This window comes from Ovis canadensis, chromosome 1 (assembly GCF_042477335.2).
Source record: "Ovis canadensis isolate MfBH-ARS-UI-01 breed Bighorn chromosome 1, ARS-UI_OviCan_v2, whole genome shotgun sequence".
Taxonomy (NCBI): Eukaryota; Metazoa; Chordata; class Mammalia; order Artiodactyla; family Bovidae; genus Ovis; species Ovis canadensis.
This window is the reverse complement of record NC_091245.1, coordinates 16407964-16425372: the sequence shown is the minus strand read 5'-3', so window position 1 is coordinate 16425372 and position 17409 is coordinate 16407964. Positions and strand designations below refer to the sequence as shown.

Below are 17409 nucleotides of genomic sequence, written 5' to 3'. Positions count from 1 at the left end.
GCTTCTGTGTCCTCTCTCCATAGATCAGGGTACAACACCCTCCTGGCACATTGATGTGTTTACTAACTAGTACACTCCACTGACCTTGAGTGTCCAGAGTTCTGGTTGGGGTTTTATTATTTAGGCCTTGAAGTTCAGACTGGCTTAAAGCCCCAACTATTTAATTGCATGGTTTGATCTTTCTGGCACCCAGCCCCCATCCTGAGTGATCTAGCATAAACTCACATGTGCCCAAGAGGCTAATGGATAACAAAAATACTTCTGTCACTTGGAAAATTTCAGGAGTTTTAGAAACTCTTTGTTAGGAACCTGGAACCAGAGACCGATAAATTCCTTATTGTAAGAGTGCCTGGCATATAAAAAGAAGTTTAGCATCGTAGCTAGGAGTAATGTAGTAGAAGCTTATTTTATTTCTTTTCCTCATGGGGTTGTGGTAGGGATTAAAGGTAAAGCATGTAAAGCACTTTACGCAATACATAGTAAGTCTTGAATATATATTTGCTAGTATTAAGGGACGTTTTTGTTTCTTAGGGCTGCTGTAACAAATTATATCACAAATTAAATGGCAGTTTATTCTCTCACAGTCTAGAGAATAGTGTTCCAAAATTAAGGTGTCAGTTGGACTGTGACCCCTCTGAGACTGGATAGAGTCTTTACTTGCCTCTTCCTAGTTTGTGGTGGTGGCTGCAGTCCTCGGCTTGCAGTGCATCACTCCAGTCTCTGCCTCTTTTGCCCCATGGTGTTCTGTGTATGTGTGTCTATCTTTACGTGGTGTTTTCTTTCTCTTAGAGAGAAACCAGTCATATAGGTTTAGGACCCACCCTAATGACCTCAAATATGGACTTCCTGTAGCTCAAATGGTAAAGAATCTGCCTGCAATGCAGGAGACCCCAGTTTGATCCTTTGGTTGGGAAGATCCTGTGGAAAAGGGAATGGCAATCCACTCCAGTGTTCTTACTTGGAGAATCCCATGAACAGAGGAGCTTGGCGAGCTATAGTCCGTGGGATCGCAAAGAGTCAAACATGACTGAGCAACTAACATGAATGACTTCATTTGTGGCTCAATAGTAAAGAATCTGCCTGCAGTGCAGAAGACACAGGAGACCTGGGTTTCATCCCTGGATGGGGAAGATCCCCTGAGAAGGGCATGGCAACCCACTCCAGTATTCTTGCCTGGAGAATCCCATGGACAGGGGAACTTGGCAGGCTACAGTCCCTGGGGTCGCAAAGAGCTGGACACAACAGAAGTGACTGAGCACATGAGCACAAAGGACCTACTTCCAAATAAGGTCACATTCACAGGTACCAGCGGTACACAATGTGGAGAACATAACTCATAACTGTCTGTCCTCTGGCCCCTCAAAATTCGTGTCCTTTCCAAGTGCAAAATACACCCCCCCATCTATGTATCCGCCTAAATTTTAACCCATTCCAGCATCCAACCCAAGTCCAGAATCTCATCTAAATATAATCAGCTCAAAAAGTCTCAAATCTCACCTTCTATATCATCTAAATCAGGTACGGATGAAACTTTGCTGTGGTCCATCCTGAGATAAAAATTGCTCTCTGTGGGCCTATAAAACCTGGAAAACAAGTTATCTGCTTCCAAGATAGAAAGGTTGGACAGGCTTAGGAAAGACATTTCCTTTTCGAAGGTGAGAATGTAGAAGGAACAGAAGGATCACTAGTCTGAAGGAAATTCACAGCCCAGCCAAATAAACTCCCATTAAACTTCAAGGCCTGGGAATAATCCTCTGTTACTCAGTGCTCTGTCCTCTGGCCTGGGGCAGGCCCGTTCTTTTAACCCAAGAGGGTCCCTTCAGCCCAGGCAGCTCTGTCTATGGCTCTGCCCATGGTGTTAATTAGTCTTCATTTAATTCTGTCTCTGTTCCTTTCAGTCCAGGCTGGCAGCACTTCTGCTGATATAAAATTCTGAAAACCTTGTCTGTCTCTATGCAGTTCATTGGTGTCCAAACCATCTGACAAGGAGATCTCTCTCAGATCTTTCCTGGATAACCATGTATCTCTATTCCTAGCTTCTGAGGTGATTGATTGTGTGCCTTGAGTCGGGTAAATGACTGTCCAGCCACATCCTTGGCCCTGTTTCCAGAGCATGCTGTTTGGATAGGCAGAGAATTTTCCAAATCATCAAGTGCTTGTTCTCTTTTGCTTAACAGTTCATTCTTCAATTTATCTCTTCTCATATTTATAAACACCAAAGAAATACTGAGCCACATTTCAACACTTTACTTAGAAATCTGCTCAGCTAAATATCCAAGCTCATCACTTACAAGTTCACCCAGTGACTGAACACAGTTCAGACAAATTTTCTGCTACTTGATTGCAAGAACTGCCGTTCCCCCAGTGTCCAATAACATGTTCCTCATTTCCTTCTAAGGCCTCACTGAAAAGCATCTTTAATATTCATATTTCTACCAACCATCTTTTTAAGGCAATTTAATTTTTTTCCTATCAATTGTCTACTCATTATCCAATTCCAGAACCATTTCATTTTTAAGTATTTGTTAGAGCAGCACCCCTGCCTCTCTGATCAGCACTGAAATCTGTATTGGTTTCCTGGGGCTATCAGAAGCTGGAAAAGGCAAAGACATATATTTCCCTGCAGGCTTCAGAGACAGAGTGACCCTACCAACACCTTGATTTCAGACTTCTAGCCTCTAAAACAATGAGAGAATAAATTTTGTTTTTTACATCCAGTTTGCAGTTCTTTGTTATGGAAGCCATAAGGAGTCAAAACCAAGGCTGTTAACTGAGTTACTGTAGTCATTAGTGAAAGACAGTGAGTATCCACCTGTATCCAGGGTTTCCTGCTATTTCCCTTTCTTTTAAACCATATTTGTGTCTAGTTGCACTATAAAGTTTACTTTTGTTATGTTAAAAGCTTACAATTTGGCCTTGTTTTATCTCAGGAGAGCAGCCTTAAGTGCTTGGTAGGGATGCTTTGGTATCAAGAAGACTACACACTTTTGGAGCAGTAGGGGCTTTAGTTTTAGAAACCTTCATTCTGCCCAAATGCCGAGTGCTCGTTCTGAGTGCTGAGTGTTTTCCTCCTCAAGAATACTGTTGTAACACCTGCTTTCAGCAGGGTGAAATAAGAGCTGTAGTGGCACTCAATTAGCCCTTGAATACGTATTTGACCCATGAATGATGAATTACATAATGAGTCCTTTACCAGTACTCTTCACGGACATCTGTGTTTTTCAGTTTTGGGTTATTTTTCAAGGACATATTCTTTTCCTATTCTAATGTGGACCTATACTTTCTTGAATTCCTGTTAGCCAATCTAAGAGCCAGTGTTTGCAGGCCTCTTAAAAGATACTCCATAAAAAGTGTTTTGCACTGAAGAAGGCGTATCCCTGACACTGCTAGTGAGAGACTAGCTCTGATGATAAATAAGAGATGTTAGTTGCCAGAGCTATCATTTCAATTTGTCTTGCTTGCACTGAGCTCATTAATAAATTGCCACAGTGGTAATATGAAAGTAATGAACCTTCTGGAGGCCCAGCTGGGTCACAGAGCATTAGTAGAAACCTTCGGGGCAACTGCCATTGGTATACACAGTTCAGTTAAAAGGTTTCAGCTTTTTATTTTCTTTGAAAGATTTGTGTTTTGTAAAATCCAAGTCCTGTTTTTAACACATATATACTTTCTAAATGAATATATTTGAATTCAACCCAACACACATGTATCTGATGCCTACGACTGTCAGGCAGTGTATTAGACCCCAAGACCTAAAGATGTATAAGGTATCCCTTAGGACTTCACCATCAAATAGGGAGAAAAGGTATATAAGCAAATACTTTTGTAATAGTATTTAAATGCTTTTAAGTATGAACCCAATATAAACAATAGCATGGAAGAGGAAATGATTATCTAGGGAATAGAGCTAAGAAGGCCGAGGAAGAGGAGATTCATTGATTTTTGAGTTAAATTTTAAGGGATGAGTTGTAAGTTAATGAGTGTATAGTGGGAAAAGAGATTTCATTGCAGACAAGTCGAGGGGCTGTAAATCATGTAGAATAAAATGGGGAAAGAAGGTAAAAAGAAGGAGAATATGGGTAGATGAGGCTGGAGAAGTAGTCAGGGGCCAAACCTTAAAAGATTTAGGTTTTGAAGGGCTGTGTATGCAATGCCAAGGACTTTGGTGGATTTCATTCTGTGGGCTCCATGGATCTGAAGGATTTTAAGCAGAGATGCAAGATGATCGAATTTTTATTTTAGAAGGATTACTCTGGTTGCCATACATAGGATAGAATGGAAATAGAAAGAGACCAATCAGAAGACTATTGACTAGTTCTATGCAAGCAGGTAACTAACACCTTTATGTACTACAAAGAGCATAACCCAGATGGTTTCAAATCCCAGTTCAGCCGCCTACTAACTTTCTAAACTAACTCTGGAATTTACTCATCAAAGAAATGGGAATAATAGTAATCTCTCACTGGATATTATGAACAATCATATGAAATAACATATATATATATATATATATGGAGTATAAAAGTTAGCTTTTATATGTCAACTTCTGTCTTTGGTGAGTTTTAGTTAACTTACAACCAAATTTAGAGTTCTTAAGAAGGTTTTTCCTTCTGCCACTCTGTCCCAATAAAAAAAGGAGTCAGAACATTTACAAACGTTTTATAGTCACAGTAAGATCTACATTCCAGAATTTTCCAAACATTAAAAAAATATATATTAATAACTAAAGCTTTATCTTTTGGATACCCTGCCAGACTCTCAGAGGATCAGGCTGAGTATCTTTGTTGAGTCAGTGGTGCAATAAGAAACTCAACAAATGAACTTTTGGGGGGAAAAGTTATTTATTTGGCAGTGTCAGGTCTTTCTGGATACATGTGATCTTTATTGTGGTGTACAGACTCTCTGGTCGCAACTCTCTGACTTAGCTGCCCTGTGGCATGTGGGCTCTTAGTTCCCTGACCAGGGATCAAACCCAAGTTCCTGCATTGCAAGGTGGATTCTGAACTGCTGAGCCACCAGAGAAGTCCCTAAGAGATGAGCTTTACAGCTGGGAAATGGTGTCAGAGTTTACTCTACCTCTGTTTTCTCAAGTGTTTAATAATATTAATGTGAATAGATGTCCTTGCTACCTTGCATCTCTGTTGTGAGGATCACATTCTTTTCTTAAGTAAACACTCACTAAACTACTATTCTAGATACTGTTAAGAAGAATGTAGAAATGAATCAGATCTGGATCCTGATTTCAAGGGAATCACAGTGCTAAAAGAACTGTAAAAGATGAATTTAGATAATTGTAATACAAATAGGATGGTTGTGAGTCAGCTAACTTTGAAAACTACAAAGGACTTTGAAACTAGAAGTCATATTATACAAAATATTGTTTTATTTTATAAAGAGTATCTCACATATTCTCATTATTTAAAGTGCTTTTCCAAGTGAAATTGAGATAGAGTCACTTTCTGGATACCTGTGGAAAATAAATGATAAAGATAGATCCAGATTTTAGGTAGATTTCTAAACCTGCATGCGTATTTTGATCCCAGACTTGATCAGGCTTAATATTCACTGATACCAAGTAACTTGGTTAAGGTACTCTGAGCCTCAGGTTGTGTGTGTGTGTATGTGTGCGTGTGTGTGTGTGATGGAGATAATATCACCTACCTTTCAGGTTTGTTGTGATGAAATGGTAATTATATGTAAAAGTGCTAAAAAAGAATTAATAATAATCATTCTTTCCTTCAGTCTCTAACCTACCCACCTTTTCACTATTGCTCTATGTTGAGCTTTGAAAAATAGCAGTTTCTTTGGTATATTTTAAGGTGTTCTTTTTAACTTATGAAAAATTTCAAACATATAAAATTGAAAGGGTTTTGCAATGGAAAACCTTATATTTTACCATGACTTATAAATATCACATATGAATTTATTTATCCCTTTTCTAACCCAGTGGTATTAAAATTTCTCTTGATAATTCTTTAGGACTTTTCTGATTGTTTTTAACTAGTTTGGAGTCCAGGAGTATAAATACATTTCAGATATTTGTAATTATATTACATTTCCCCTATTTACATTGTTTTGTGCCTGCAAAGAATGTTATTTATAAGATTATTCATTCTTTGGATCTCTGTACTATCTGTGCTCATACACTGTCATTTCTTACCTTAACTCATCCTATTTGCATTCTCCTGAGAATGTATTAGTCTTTTTTTATTGTCACATTTAGATAGGATTCTTTATAGTAGTGGTTGTCTCTCTTTTTAAAGTATCTTTTAAAATTAATTTTTAAAAATACTGTACATTTTGTGGCTAGTGGTAAACATTACAGCTGGAAGCTTTGCATGTAGGGGATGTGTGCAAACACAGGTCTTTTTTTGTTTTTAAAATATGTTTTTTTTGGCTACACTTGGTCTTTTGTTGCTGTGTGTGGGCTTTCTCTAGTGGCAAGCAGGGACTGTTTTCTACTTGGAGTGCATAGGTTTCTTGTTGTAAAACACAGGCTCTAAACACGTGGGTTTCAGTACTTGTTACACATGGGCTTAGTTGCTCCACAGCAGGTGGAATCTTTGGGACCAGGAATTGAACCTGTGTTCTCTGCATTGACAGGTGGATTGGATTCTTAACCACAGGGTCCCTGGGGAAGTCCCATACCACAGTTCTTTAAATTTCAGGTGTCTCACCGCTGCTGCTGCTGCTAAGTCGCTTCAGTCACGTCCAACTGTGCGACCCCATAGACGGCAGCCCCCCAAGCTCCTCCGTCCCTGGAATTCTCCAGGGACTGTAACTAAATGTTTAGAAATCTACCTAACTCCAGAACACTGAAGTGTTGCCATTTCCTTCTCTAGGGCACGAAAGTGAAAAGTGAAAGTGAAGTCGCTCAGTCGTGTCCTACTCTTAGCGACCTCATGGACTGCAGCCCACCAGACTCCCCCATCCCTGGGATTCGCCAGGCAAGAACACTAGAGTGGGTTGCCATTTCCTTCTCCAATGCATGAAAGTGAAAAGTGAAAGTGAAGTCGCTCAGTCGTGTCCTACTCTTAGCAACCTCATGGACTGCAGCCTACCAGGCTCCTCCATCCATGGGATTTTCCAGGCAAGAGTACTGGAGTGGGGTGCCATTGCCTTCTCCAAGGTGTCTCACTGCTTTTTATTAGCACTTGGATTTTTTCCCCAGGACACTTGGTCTGTTTAGTATGCTACAGAAGTAAATACAGTCCTTTACCTGTTTGGTTAGAAGCACTCAACATTGATTTCTCCATTATATAGCTCAATTTTGATTATAGATTATAAAAATTATTCAGTTTCTGAGTGTTTGATGGTGCTCTTTCCTACTTCTCAGTGCTGCTAGGTAGCTATATACTTTCTCATATTTTTAGAATCTTTTGTCATCTTAATGCATGTCTTTTAAATGAGTTTTAATCAGAAAGAATTTGCCTTTGTGTTATGTGGATTTCCTTAATAAGTTGTGAGGACTGTATTCAGAAAACTCTTTGAAAAGTAAATTATATTCATGATTATGTCTATCAACTCCTTACATCCCCTCATTACCTTTATGTAATGATCTTGTCAGATTTGAGAGTGACTTACAGATACTAAAGGACCCAACTTGTTTTTGTTACATTTTTAGAGATTTTTTTTTCCTTAACTATTTCTCTCTCAGAAATCAACTATGAGTTTTAGTTACAAACCATCCAAATACATTTTTTTAAATTCAGAAAGTAGTCACTTTTTGGTCATGTCATGTTATCATTTCATGCTGGTTTTTGTTGTTGTTGTTAATGATTAGGTTTCATTTATTTCATTCGAAAATAGTGGCTCCTCTGTTCTAGGCGATATTCCATGTGCCAAGATACAAGTGCTGAATAAGTAACACAGACAAGGCCCCAGCTGAGGAGACAAACAAACAAGGAAAATACTAACTAGTGCTAAGTTTCTATAGAAAATTAAGAGTGGTGTGATAGAGTCTGGGAGACTACTTTGGATTGATTGGTCAGGGAAGGATGCTCTGAGAAGGTGATGTTTACCTGAGACCTGTATGATAAGATGCCAGCCCTATGAATACTAGTGGAGTATTCCAGGCAGTATACAGGCCCTCAGGTAGTAAGGAAGTGGACCTGCAGCAGGAGCAGAAAAGGCCAGCCAGTTGGAGCCGAGTGAATGATGAGAGCTGTAGGAGAAGAAACGGAAGAGGTGGGGTCAGATCATGTAGGATTATGTGGGTCAGGGTAAGGTACTTGGATTTCCTTTTAAGTGCTACTCTGGAGAGCAGTTGAAGATTTTAAGCAGGGAAATAACATGAACTAATTTATAGTAATGTGTACTCTAGATAGGGCCATATAATGGAAAAATCAACCAGTGCTGAGACTCCCTAGCCAAACATAGGCAAAGGTTGCATTTACTCCTAGGTCATTCTAAATATAAGTAACTCTGTTTTCCTGGAAAAATCCTAAGCCTCAAGACAAGAAGTGGACCAAATTACCTTGCTATGAATCTAGCACTAACTCTGTAACTTCAGGTTATAAGTCATTTCTCTACACTGGTTACCTTATCAATAAAATGAAGATATTACCTACCTTTGGGTAGTAAGTATTGAACAACTTAACACAAGTGAAGTGCTTAGAACAATGCTTGGCACATAGTTCAGTTCAGTCGCTAAGTCATGTCTGACTCTTTGCAACACCATGGACTGCAGCATGCCAGGCCTCCCTGTCCATCACCAACTTCCGGAGTTTACTCAAACTCATGTCCATTGAGTCGGTGATGCTGTGCAACCATCTCATCCTCTGTTGTCCCCTTCTCCTCCTGCCTTCAATCTTTCCCAGCATCGGGCTCTTTTCTAGTGGGTCAGATCTTTGCATCAAGTGGCCAGAGTATTGGAGTTTAAGCTTCAGCATCAGTCCTTCCAATGAATAATCAGGGCTGATTTCCTTTAGAATTGATTGGTTGGATCTCCTTGCTGTCCAAGTGACTCTCAAGACTCTTCTCCAACACCACAATTCAAAAGCATCAATTCTTCGGCACTCAGCTTTCTTTATAGTCCAACTCTCACTTTCATACATGACTACTGGAAAAACCATAGCTTTGACTAGATGAACCTTTGTTGGCCAAATAATGTCTCTGCTCTTTAATAAGCTGTCTAGGTTGGTCATAACTTTTCTTCCAAGGAGCAAGCATCTTTTAATTCCATGGCTGCAGTCACCATCTGCAATGATTTTGAAGCCCAAAAGAGTAAAGTCTGTCATTGTTTCCAATGTTTCCCCACCTATTTGCCATGAAGTGATGGGACCAGATGACATGATCTTAGTTTTCTAAATGTTGAACTTTAAGCCAACTTTTTTGCTTTCCTCTTTCACTTTCATCAAGAGGCTCTTTATTTCTTCTTTGCTTTCTGCCATAAGGATCGTGTCATCTGCATGTCTGAGGTTACTGATATTTCTCCTGACATTGTTGATTCCAACTTATGGTTCATCTCACCTGGTATTTTGCATGATGTGTTCTGCATATAAGTTAAATAAACAGGGTGACAATATACAGCCTTGACGTACTCCATTCCTGATTTGGAACTGATGTGTTGTTCCATGTCCAGTTCTAACTGTTCCTTCCTTCCACACAGATTTCTCAGGAGGCAGGTCAGGTGGTCTGTTATTTCCATCTCTTTAGGAATGTTCCACAGTTTGTGGTGATCCACAGAGTCAAAGGCTTTCACATAGTCAATAAAGCAGAAATAGATGTTTTTCTGGAACTTGCTTGCTTTTTCGTTGATCCAGCAGATGTTGGCAGTTTGATCTCTGGGTCCTCTGCCATTCCTAATCCAGCTTGAACATCCGGAAGTTCCCAGTTAGAGTACTGTTGAAGCCTGGGTTGGAGAATTTTGAGCATTACTATGCTGGCATGTGGGATGAGTGCAGTTGTGCAGTAGTCTGAGCATTCTTTGGCATTGCCTTTCTTTGGGATTGGAATGAAAACTGATCTTTTCCAGTCCTGTGGCCACTGCTGAGTTTTCCAAATTTGCTGGCATATTGAGTACAGCACTTTCACAGCATCATCTTTTAGGATTTGAAATAGTTCAGCTGGAATTCATCTCCTCCACTAGCTTTGTTTGTAAGGATGCTTCCTGCTGCTGCTGCTAAGTCGCTTCAGTAGTGTCCGACTCTGCGACCCCATAGAGGGCATCCCACCAGACTCCCCCATCCCTGGGATTCTCCAGGCAAGAACACTAGAGTGGGTTGCCATTTCCTTCTCCAATGCATGAAAGTGAAAAGTGAAAGTGAAGTCGCTCAGTCGTGTCCTACTCTTAGCAACCTCATGGACTGCAGCCTACCAGGCTCCTCCTCCTCCTGGAAAATCATGGGATTTTCCAGGCAAGAGTACCGGAGTGGGGTGCCATTGCCTTCTCTTAGTGATACTTCCTAAGGCCCACTTAACTTCGGACTCCAGGATGTCTGGCTTTAGGTGAGTGATCACACCATCGTGATTATCTGGGTCGTGAAGATCTTTTTTGTATAGTTCTTCTGTGTATTCTTGCCACCTCTTCTTAATATCTTCTGCCTCTGCTAGGTCCATACCATTTCTGTCCTTTATTGTGCCCATCTTTGCATGAAAAGTTCCCTTGGTATCTCTAATTTTCTTGAAGAGATCTCTAGTCTTTCCCATTCTGTTGTTTTCCTCTATTTCTTTGTACTGATCACTGAGGAAGGCTTTCTTATCTCTTCTTGCTATTCTGTGGAACTCTGCATTCAGATCTTTCCTTCTCTCCTTTGCCTTTCACTTCTTGTCATAGCTGTTGTTAAGGCCTCCTCAGACAGCCATTTTGCCTTTTTGCATTTCTTTTTCTTAGGGATGGTCTTGATCACTGCCTCCTGTACAGTGTCCCGAACCTCTATCCATAGTTCTTCAGGTACTCTGTCTATCAGATCTAATTCTTTGAATCTATTTGTCACTTCTATTGTATAGTCATAAGGAATTTGATTTAGGTCGTACCTGAATGGTCTAGTGGTTTTCCCTACTTTCTTCAATTTAAGTCTGAATTTGGCAATAGGGAGTTCATGATCTGAGCCACAGTCAACTCCTGGTCTTGTTTTGCTGACTGTGTAGTGCTTCTCCACCTTTGGCTGCAAAGAACATGATTAATCTGATTTTGGTATTGACCATCTGGTGATGTCCATGTGTAGAGTCTTCTCTTGTGTTGTTGGAAGAGGGTGTTTGCTATGACCAGTGCGTTCTCTTGTCAAAACTCTATGAGCCTTTGCTCTGCTTCATTCTGTACTCCAAGGCCAAATTTGCCTGTTACTCCAGGTGTTTCTTTACTTCTTATTTTTGCATTCCAGTCCCCTATAATGAAAAGGACATCTTTTTTGGGTGTTACTTCCAGAAGGTCTTGTAGGTCTTCATAGAACCATTCAACTTCAGCTTCTTCAGGATTATTGGTCAGGGCGTAGACTTGGATTACCGTGATATTAAATGGTTTGCCTTGGACCGAACAGAGATCATTCATCATTCTGTCGTTTTTGAGATTGCATCCAAGTACTGCATTTCAGACCCTTTAGTTGACTTTGATGGCTACTCCATTTCTTCTAAGGGATCCCTGCCCGCAGTAGTAGATATAATGGTCATCTGAGTTAAATTCACCCATTCCAGTCCATCTTAGTTCGCTGATTCCTAGAATGTTGATGTTCACTCTTGCTCCTTCCTGTTTGACCACTTCCAATTTGCCTTGATTCATGGACCTAACATTCCAGTTTCCTGTGCAATATTGCTCTTTATAGCATCAGACTTTACTTCCATTAACAGTCACATCCACAACTGGGTGTTGTTTTTGCTTTGGCTCCATCCCTTCATTCTTTCTGGAGTTATTTCTCCACTGATCTCCAGTAGCATATTGGGCACCTACCAACCTGGGGAGTTCATCTTTCAGTGTCCTATCTTTTTGCCTTTTTATTCTGTGCATGGGGTTGGGTTCTCAAGGCAAAAATACTGAAGTGGTTCATCCCTTTTCCAATGGACCACGTTTTATCAGAACTCTCCACCATGACCCCTCCATCTTGGTGGCCTGCTGCAGGGCTGGGGGCACTGAGTGCAGCAGTGCCTGCATGGGACCTTTGAAGGAGGTCCCCATTATCTTCCTTACCTCCACCATAGTTTGGCCTCAGGTCAAATAACAGGGAGGGAACACAGCCCTGCCCTTCAACAGAAAATTGGATTAAAGATTTACTGAGCATGGCAGCTCATCAGAACAAGACCCAGTTTTCCCCCTCAGTCAGTCTCTCCCATCAGGAAACTTGCATAAGCCTCTTATCCTTCTTCATCAGAGGGCAGACAGACTGAAAACCACAGTCACAGAAAATTAACCAATCTGATTACATGGACCACAGCCTTGTCTAATTCAATGAAACTATGAGCAATGCTGTGTAGGGCCACCCAAGATGGACGGGTCATGGTGGCACATAGTACTTCATGTTTAATTTGTATTATTTATTTCTTCTAGTTATGGGTTGTCTTAACACACTAGCCACATGGTTAATGTAACTGAATTATGAATTTTATTTAATTTTAATTAAATTTTAAAACAGTCTCCATACAGTTACTGGAAAATTTTAAAGTGTTTTCAGTAATTTTGACTATAAAAATCTTCTGTTCAGCTGTAAGTTTTATAAAAAATAAATATCAAGTATTTCTGATGAAAATTTAGCATCTGAATTGAGATAAGCTATAATTATAAATACACATCAGATTCTGATGACTTAATATTAAAAAGAATATAAACTTTCCATTGATTTTTATAGTATTTTATATTTATAGTATTTTATATTTAGTATTTTATACTGTTTCAATATATTGGAATAAATAAAGTGCATTATTAAAATTATTTTCACCTTTTCTTTTTTTACTTTTAAAATGACACAGAAACTTAAAATGACGTAAGTGGCTTGAAGTATATTTCTGTTGGATAGCACTGTTCTAGACCCTGGGTCGGGGGGAAAGCAGTGGAATATAGACTGGGGGAGTTGCTTTTTCTACGTACACAAATACCCCTGTATATTCTAGAACCTGGGTGGAATCTCCACCTAGTGAAGCCTTCCTCTCCCATCAAATTAATCCTACCTCCTACCCTTTTGCAGAAAACCAGTGCCTTTAATGAGCTTGGCCTTGCTGATAGGAGTGTTTTGTATTCTTCAGGTATTTCAAGAGGAAAAAAAGTTATGAGTCACTGCTGTATGTTAAAGAGTATCACACAGGTTCAACACTGATCAATGATTTTGATGAAATAAATTTCTGGAGAACTCTTAACTAGTACTAGCATATAAAGTTGTTCTCTAAAATACAATGTACCACTAATCCTGGAGACTTAAAATGAAGAAGAATTAAAGTAGATTTTAGTTAAGAGATGAGTTTCTTTGTAGCCAAAGATGGAGAAGCTCTATACAGTCAGCAAAAACAAGACTGGGAGCTGACTGTGACTCAGATCATGAACTCCTTATTGCCAAATTCAGACCTACATTGAAGAAAGTAGGGAAAATCACTAGACCATTCAGGTATAACCTAAATCAAATCCCTTATGATTATATAGTGGAAATGAGAAATAGATTTAAGGGATTAGATCTGATAGATACAGTGCCTGATAAACTATGGATGGAGGTTCCTGACATTGTACAGGAGACAGGGATCACGACCATCCCCATGGAAAAGAAATGCAAAAAAGCAAAATGGTTGTCTGAGGAGGCCTTACAAATAGCTGTGAGAAGAGATGTGAAAAGCAAAGGAGACCAAAATGGACTCAGAGGGAGAGGGAGAGGGTGGGATGATTTGGGAGAATGGCATTCTAACATGTATACTATCATGTAAGAATCGAATCGCCAGTCTATGTCTGATGCAGGAAACAGCATGCTTGGGGCTGGTGCATGGGGATGACCCAGAGAGATGTTATGGGGAGGGAAGTGGGAGGGGGGTTCATGTCTGGGAACGCATGTAAGAATTAAAGATTTTAACATTAAAAATAAATAAATAATTAAATAACTTTAAAAAAGAAAGCAAAGGAGGAAAGCAAAGATATAAGCATCTGAATGCAGAGTTCCAAAGAATAGCAAGAAGAGATAAGAAAGCCTTCTTCAGCGATCAGTGCAAAGAAATAGAGGAAAACAACAGAATGGTCAAGACTAGAGATCTCGTCAAGAAAATTAGAGATACCAAGGGAACATTTCATGCAAAGATGGGCTCGATAAAGGACAGAAATGGTAGGGACCTAACAGAAGCAGAAGATATTAAGAAGAGGTGGCAAGAATACACAGAAGAACTATACAAAAAAGATATTCATGACCGAGATAATCGTGATGGTGTGATCACTCACCTAGAGCCAGACATCCTGGAATGTGAAGTCAAGTGGGCCTTAGGAAGCATCACTACGAACAAAGCTAGTGGACGTGATAGAATTCCAGTTGAGCTATTTCAAATCCTGAAAGATGATGCTGTGAAAGTGCTGCACTCAATATGCCAGCAAATTTGGAAGACTCAGCAGTGGCCACAGGACTGGAAAAGGTCAGTTTTCATTCACTCCCAAAGAAAGGCAATGCCAAAGAATGCTCAAAATACCACAGAGTTGCACTCATCTCACACGCTAGTAAAGTAATGCTCAAAATTCTCCAAGTGAGGCTTCAGCAATATTTGAACCATGAACTTCCAGATGTTCAAGCTGGTTTTAGAAAAGGCAGAGGAACCAGAGATCAAATTGCCAACATCTGCTGGATCATTGAAAAAGCAAGAGAGTTCCAGAAAAACATCTATTTCTGCTTTACTGACTATGCCAAAGCCTTTGTGTGGATCACAATAAACTGTGGAAAATTCTGAAAGAGATGGGAATACCAGACCACCTGACCTGCCTCTTGAGAAACCTGTATGCAGGTCAGGAAGCAACAATTAGAACTGGACATGGAACAATAGACTGGTTCCAAATAGGAAAGGTTGTCAAGGCTGTATATTGTCACCCTGCTTATTTAACTTATATGCAGAGTACATCATGAGAAACGCCGGGCTGGAAGAAGCACAAGCTGGAATCAAGATTGCTGGGAGAAATATCAGTAACCTCAGATATGCAGATGACACCACCCTTATGGCAGAAAGTGAAGAGGAACTTAAAAGCCTCTTGATGAAAGTGAAAGAGGAGAGTGAAAAAGTTGGCTTAAAGCTCATCATTCAGAAAACAAAGATCATGGCATCTGGTCCCATCACTTCATGGGAAATAGATGGGGAAACAATGGAAACAGTGTCAGACTTTATTTTTTGGGCTCCAAAATCACGGCAGATGTTGATTGCAGCCATGAAATTAAAAGACGCTTACTCCTTGGAAGAAAAGCTATGACCAACCTAGACAGCATATTATAAAGCAGAGGCATTACTTTGCCAACAAAGGTCCGTCTAGTCAAGGCTATGGTTTTTCCTGTGGTCATGTATGGATGTGAGAGTTGGACTGTGAAGAAAGCTGAGTGCTGAAGAATTGATGCTTTTGAACTGTGGTGTTGGAGAAGACTCTTGAAAGTCCCTTGAACTGCAAGGAGATCCAACCAGTCCATTCTGAAGGAGATCAGCCCTGGGTGTTCATTGGAAGGACTGATGCTAAACCTGAAACTCCAGTACTTTGGCCATCTCATGTGAAGAGTTGACTCACTGGAAAAGACTCTGATGCTGGGAGGGATTGGGTGCAGGAGGAGAAGGGGATGACAGAGGATGAGACATCGCCTCATCGCATCATCCAGAGGCTAGATGGCATCACCAACTCAATGGATGTGAGTCTGAACTCTGGGAGTTGGTGATGGACATCAAGGCCTGGCGTGGTGCAATTCATGGGGTCACAAAGAGTCGGATACAACTGAGCGAGTGAACTAAACTGAAGAGATGAGTTGCTGGATCAAAAGCTAAGGAAGCTGAGGAAAGCATCTTGTGTTCTAAGGCTAATTTTCCCAGATTAAAAAAAAGAAAAAAACTCAGAAAGCTTAATAACCATACATTTCTGTCTGTGAATTGAAACTGGACTTATGTTTTTTCTTCTCATGCTTGTTGGTTCCTGCTGAGTCTTAGTTATATACAGAGATTTCTGACTTGCTTTAAAAGGTGTTATTCTCAAGAAGTATCATGAAGAAAGTTTTTAGTAAATGTTGAGTGACTGCTGGCAAGTGGTACCACTCTTCTGCCTTAGCTGTTTAGAATACTTATTATATATTCTTTCTCTATTACCCCCAAATAATTTTTTTAATCTATAATATTCTTTAGCTTAATACATATGTCAAAGATTATTTCATACCCTCTCAGTCAAATCAGTTTTCTAGAGAAGAGAGCCTTTTCCTGAGACTGCTGTTTCAGATTCACATAAGATACATTTCCCTGGAAGCCCCTTTGTATGGTCTAGCTTCCTATTACAGTGAATAAAGAAGTGATCTCAGTGTCCCAACTAGAAACGGGTGTCAAGACAATTGCCTGAGTAGCTCACAGGAAGACAGCTGATTTCATTTGATAAATTTTCCTTATTTCAATAGCAATAGTATTTTCTACAAAACCATAAAATCAAACACATGTAAGGGTGGATGATGAACCAGAGGCATGCAGCTAGTGTGTGGTAAACATGGGATGTGCCTGAATTGTAATCTTTTGGTTTTAAAGTGAGGAATTTGAAGCCCTGAGGGGGTGACTTCAGTGAATGAACCAGGAATGAACCAGGCCAAGTTTCAAAGTTGCATCTCAATTTCTTGGTATAGAAAAACCATATTTGCCCCAAGTTTGTAATTCTGTATGTTTCCTGCAAGACTCTGGAAAATGTCAGGAATTCGTAACTCACTTGTTTAGGATGAGAACCTGAGACTTTGGGGGATGATTTATGAAATGGTTTATAGATACTCCTCTGTTAATGAGTCCAAATTACTTTATGTACCTGTCTCTATGGTCTAAACAGTGAGGATTTACTCTGTTCTCAGAGCTCTACATCTAAGGAGTGAGTTCCTAACTAGGAGTCTATCCTATTACCTTCTAACAGAATAAAGTTGATCTTGAGATCTCTGGTACTGTGAGGCATAGACATCTCTCAAATGTCTACTTGGGCAGTGTGAACAGATTGAAAAATGATGAACAGGTTAATAATCTCTTATCAGTCCCCAAACCCATATGAATCTGACTTCAGGTTTTAATTTTATCTCTTTAAAGCTTTTATTAAGTGGCTCCTGTCTGCATATGGTGACATACATTCAAATTTTCACTCCAGAAAACCTTGGAGAAATAAGTCATTCTTAGAAGCTTAGTGTTCTGAATTACTACAGGTTTATTCCATTACACCTTAAAACTTATTTTTAAAAATAATTTTAATTGGAAAGTATCCTAAAGTGGATTATACCATTCTTCCTTATATTTAGTTTGTTGGGTCTAATTTTAACC

General features: G+C 39.7%; 1 protein-coding gene across 18 annotated transcripts in view; it reads left to right on the top strand.

The window, feature by feature from the left end:
* SCMH1 (Scm polycomb group protein homolog 1) overlaps positions 1-17409 on the top strand; it is a 216712-nt gene that overhangs the window by 23763 nt on the left and 175540 nt on the right. For 3 of the 18 annotated variants that reach the window (XM_069588071.2, XM_069587940.2, XM_069587899.2), the window contains exon 2: positions 6843-6961. The exons of the other annotated variants lie outside the window; for them this stretch is intronic. The gene's annotated coding sequence lies outside the window, so the exon portion shown is untranslated. The remainder of the gene's footprint in view (positions 1-6842; positions 6962-17409) is intronic. 18 annotated transcript variants of the gene reach the window in all.